Here is a 6,000-nt window from a genome sequence, read left to right as displayed (position 1 = left end):
GGTTTATTGGCCCCAGGTTGTATACTTTATCACGAGCCGATATTTGGAGTTTGTTGTGCATTTACGCAGGCCGATTGTTAAGATGACACATAATATAATCTGTGGTAAACAGGAGGTTTCAACTGTCGGTCTTTAGGGAGTTGCCTGGTAGTTCAAGGATGGTGGATTCCCCCCCCGTGGACTTAAAGAGTTTTTCATCAGTTATTACTACTGTTGGAGCTTCGAGAATACAAGTCCCATTGAGTCCTCTTGGTGCCCCCAGAAGGCTAATTAGATTCATGAGATCAGTTTTTGGTGTTGATTGTGAAAATGTTCAAATTAAAAAGATTATTTTGATTATATATGATATAAAAAATCCCGGATATTGATGATAGTGAAGATACCATCTAAATGAGGATTGATGTAAATGAGCATGTACATTAAATACCATGGAATAGAAAAAGAACTATGGTTTATATGTTTCATGAGATAAAATATTAAAACTATAGGTTATAAATATAGTATGATAAGTTGTTATAATTTATATTTACAATAATATTAATTATTGGATAATTAATTCTTTTTCTTTAATAACCAAGTGAGTGGGTGGTTACTGGAATTATGGTAACAATGAGTTTAAAAGGAAAAATGGTTTTCCTATTTTAAAAAGAAGTTTTAGAAACGCTAAAAAGTTTTTTGAGTTTCCTCTCTCGCGCAAAAGAATCTCACAGTAGTTGTTAAGTAAATATGGATTTACTAAACGACAGTTGGGCAAGCTAAACGATCGTGCAGTGGCGAGCTAAACGATCGCGAAGTATTTGCTAAACGATCGCAAGGTAGCCTTGTTGGTGGTTGAGACTCAACTCGACACCATCGAGATTTTCTGGAGGTCGTTCGTGGTGCTGTGGAGGCCGTTCGTGTTGTTGAAGAGTTTGTGGCCGAGGAGATCGTTAAGGACGAGCGCGGTGTTCGTGTTGTGTTCGTTCTGTGTTGCGGTCGTGTAGATCGAGCGTTCAAGGTTGCTGTTGTTCGAGCGATCGTGTGCAACGGAGCATGGAGACGCTTCTTCGATTGTTCGTACAGTTTGCCCTTTGTGCATTTGTTGTTCATGCTGTAATTTCTGCATTTTATTTGTATAACCGATTGTTTGAATTCGACTGTAAATGTATTGTTCATTCATGATTGTGATTTGGAATTATCGTTCTTTCGCTGCTCATGGAAATCTCGCTTCCGATTTCCTTCAGTAAGGGAATACCACCATTTAATAAATTGCAATGATAATCTTGCAAATATGATGGTTGTTTGGATGTTCTAAGAGACCAATGAACTTGAGGTTTATTGACATTTTGAGGAGGCAAAACAATTCGTGATTGATTATCCCTCTGAGGTTGAATGATAGGACTAGTTGTGGCATAATAAAGCCAATTCATTATCAACAAGTTGTGAAGCCAAGCTAGTGGCTTCAACATTTAGAATTAGGAACTCCTTGAACAACACCCTCACGAGCAATAGAAGAAGAACCATAAAACTCAAAAGACTGTGGCAAAATAAGTTCAGGAAATGGATCAATAACATCCTCTTGAATAGTAATAGTGTGAAAAGGAAACACATTCTCATGGAATAAACATCACGAGATTAAAAAAATGTCTTTTCTCAATGTCATATAAACGATAACCCTTCATCCTTGGTGGATATCCCACAAAAACTGATGGAATAGCTCTAGGATAAAATTTGGATCGATGAGCTGACAATGACGAAGCAAAACATAAGCAACCAAAGACATGAAATGAGTTATAATATGCATTTGTGCCATTTAAGCGACTATGAAGTGTCCTCCATCCAGTGGCAGGCTAAGAAGTCCGATTAATGAGATAGAAAGTTGTTAACACACATTCTCCCCAAAATGAGATAGGAACTCTAGATTAAAACAAAAGAGCCTTAGCAACATTTAGAAGTTGTTAGTGTTTTCTTGCCACAACAGAGTTCTGCTCGAGACGACCCACACATGAAAATTGGTGAATGACTCCTTTATTTAAAAAAATAACCTATAAATGCTAGTTTAGGTGCATTATAAATCGAAATACCTTTATATAAGCACTGTACTGATTTTTCACAAAGGTAAAAAACTAAGGGGCGGTCCGTAATGCATCAGCTTTATGTCGCATATGAAATAACCATGTATGTCTCAAATAATCATCAACAAATAGTGAGAAAAAAACGATGACCAACATGCATATTAGACTGATATCACAATGTATCAAGTCAAAAGCTTTATTTGTAATGGTTGAATTCTTAAGTATTAGACGATAATCCTTCTTAAGTATAATGGTTGAATTCTTAGTCAAATTCCAAAAACAAATACAAGTTTTTATATTTTTTTTTAATTTTTAAAATTTGACTTGATTTTTTAAATTATTGGTAACATGTAGATAACGAAGAAAAAAATTTGGAGGCGAAAATAATGTCTATAGGCTTAATTTTCAAAAAAAAAATAATAGAAAACTAAATTGTTACCAAACGGGGCCTTTTTTCAAATTTTAAGTGGAGAGCCCACATAATGAAAATACCATTTTGTCACTCATTCAAGTGCATTCAATTTTACCTTTACTAACACTAACCTAACTTCAGTTTTTCATTTTGTTCGTTTCCATGTCTTTGGTAAGTTTCAACTATCACTTTGTTCTAGATTTTTCATTATTTTTTAAAGAAAAATAGATAAAGAAACATTTCGTTGGGATTTCTCGTAAAGATTGAAAAATTTCTTGTAAAACAATTCTTATGTGAAATTTTCAATACGAACTTGAAAATTGGAAAAATTCCATAAATGTCAATTTTTATCGAAAATTCGTGAGATTTTTTTTTTCAACTCAAAACTAAAATAGTAAATAAAAAAAATTAAACTATCTCTTTACTAATTCCTGTAAATCTTAAAAAAAAAAAAAAAGACTAACTTAAACTTACGTGAAAAAAATGAAATTGTGTAAAAAAATCAAATGGCCCTTTTGGTTACATATAATTTAGTTTAAAAAAAAAAAAAAAAAAAAAAAAAAAAACTCCACGGTTTTTTGACAAAAATTGTGAAATTTACGTAATTCTTCCAATTAATATTTTTCTAATTCTTACGGAAATTTTACGTACTTTTTTTTTAGACGAAATTTAAATTCTTGCAAGAAATTCTCAATGGAGCTTTTCTTTTTGGCAAAAATTTTTCCTTGAAAATAACAAACAAATCTACTACAAAGATGATAGTTGAAACTTACCAAAAACACATGGACAAACAAATGAAAACTGAAGTTTAAGGTTTGAAACTGAAATTGAATTTGAAAAGTTGTATAAAGATAGGAAGACACTTCGAAAAGAGGATAAAATGATATTTTCATTTTCACTTAAAATCTGAAAAAGGTAAGAAGGAGGTTAGAGAAGATGTTAATTTAGAAGAATGGAAACTTTTTTAGGTTAAAAATAACCATTTTTTTTATGAATAAACCATTTTTCCTAATTTCAAGAGTTTAAATGTAACTTAAAGCTAGACTTAAATGCCACCCTACTAAAAAAAATAGAGATGTAAAATGTATTTTTCCTTATATTTTATATTTAAGATTGTTTCTCTAATTTAAAATATATTATTACTTATTAGTTGTTATAATTGTATTTTAAGTAGTTATTATTTTTTATAAACAATATACTTTTAGTCTATAAAATTTGGGTTAGGTTGCATTTGTATATTTGAGTTTTCAAACTCAACAATTTTATCTTCAATATTTATATTAAGTAGTGCCTTGATCTATCGTTAATTTTTCCATCAATTATAATGAAAGTCGACTCTTATTTTATTATATATATATATATATATATATATATATATATAATATATATATATATAAATATAATATAATATATATATATTCTTCCTGACTTTCTAGTTTCTTCCTCTTTTCCTTTTCCATCATTCTTCTTCTCATCAATGGTCGTCGCTGACCACCACCTGTCGTTGTCCCCTACTCGCCATTGACCAGATTTAGAATGAACGTTCCTCATTCCATCTAGTTGTTTTAATAAATTAAATGGTTTCGGTGTTGCAAGTGGATTTTTCAACAATTTTGTCAGAGTTTTGCCAAATTCCACTATTATGGGGTTTCGATGCGTTGCTAGTCATTTCACATAGGAATTAAGGAGGCATTTAGGACAAGAACTATCATAAAACTATAATAACCACCCTTTACTATAGTAAATATTATTTTGTAGTCCCCAGTTAGTTACCATCAACATTATTTCAAAACTCTCATTTGTTACAGTATTTACTATTTGCTATAATTTTTACTATTTTACATTCATTATTTTTTTATTTTTTGCTACAATATTTACTATTTCCTTCTCAAACTAAAATAGTTTACATCTCAACCAGATACTATTATAACACAAACTAAAATAATCTATACTCCAAACACAAACTATTATAACCCAATTATAGTAATTTAGAATTATAATAAACAACTCCTTACCTCAAACACACCTAAGAGTGCTCAAAACAAAACTTAGGAGTAATTTTTGTTAGTTTGAATACTCATGGACCGGAATGCAACTTAAATCAAACTTTAGATCCATTTTTCTTTGTTTTTGTATTAAATAATTTGTTAAATAGAAAAAACTATAAAATAAGACAATAGTAAAATAAATATACTTTTTCAGTAGTGCATTTTAATTAGTTAAAAATATGAAAGTGGTGTTGTATTTAATATAGTAAATATTATGCCAGATAAATGGTATGACCTACACATGATAACAACAGTTAGAGGACCTGTAAAATAAAGAAAAAAAATTACACATTAATATAATTCTTATTAAAAAAATTGATGCTCAAGCCAGAAAGTAAAATATTATTTTACTTCCTCTAGAACTATAAATGATGTATTTATGAGAGTAAATGACCTAGGTTATCCTTTATAAAATTTTAGAATTACATTACAATAGTCATTTATCTCTTCAGATCGGGACATGTCTTATTAGTCATTTTACTAGGTCAGATTAGTCCATTAATCTAATAAAATGAAAAGTAGAAATTTATTACGAAAAAGATGAGAAGGGTAAGAATGTAATATTAGGTGAACTTAAAACAAAAGTTTAATATCAAAGACAAAATTAGTAATTTAAAAAGATAAATAATATATATTCCGAGAATGAAGAATCCCATTTTCTTGACAAAGTTTCTGGCGTTTGAGCATCACGTGTAACCTCTGTGAGTGGGGGTGGGTCAAGTGGCATGTATAATATTTACTTTTGAAAAAAATACTTGGATGTAATTCGTTATCTACATCTTTTTTTTCTCTTTTCTTTTATTTGGTTAAAAACATTTTTTATTTAAAAGAAACAATTTAGTACTTGAATTTATAATGATTTTGTTACTGTATTTCTAAATTTGTGACAAGTCTTTTGAATGTTAATAAGTAATTATCTAGTTTTTATACTTTATAATTTGTAATGATTTAATCCGTATCGTGATAAATATTATCAAAATTAAGTATCAATTTTTGTTATGTAACAAATTAGTCTTTATAATTTATAATATATAAATTAATTTTATTTAGGCTAGTTTATTAATCTACACATGCAAGAAATTTCATTAAATAATACTAATATTTTTCATGATGAGGACTAAATCATTACAAATTGTAAAGTATAGGAACTAAATCAACATTTAGAGATTAAGACCCTATTTGGTAATCATTTTGTTTTTGAAAATTAAGACACTACTTCTACCTCCAAATTTCTTCTTTTGTTATCTATTTTTCACCAATGGTTTAAAAAAATCAAACCAAATTTTGAGAACTCAAAAAAGTAGCTTTCAAAAAGTTGTTTTTGTTTTTAGAATTTGGCCAAGAATTCAAACATTGTACTTTTAAGAAAGATGTAAATCCATGTAAGAATTTTGGATAAAATATACTTAATTTTAAAAAATAAAAACAAAAAACCAAATGATTACCAAATGAGATCTAAATTATTATGAGTTTGAAAGTATAGAGA

The sequence above is a fragment of the Benincasa hispida genome, chromosome 10 (genome assembly GCF_009727055.1).
Source record: "Benincasa hispida cultivar B227 chromosome 10, ASM972705v1, whole genome shotgun sequence".
Taxonomy (NCBI): domain Eukaryota; kingdom Viridiplantae; phylum Streptophyta; class Magnoliopsida; order Cucurbitales; family Cucurbitaceae; genus Benincasa; species Benincasa hispida.
This window is presented reverse-complemented; position numbering follows the sequence as displayed.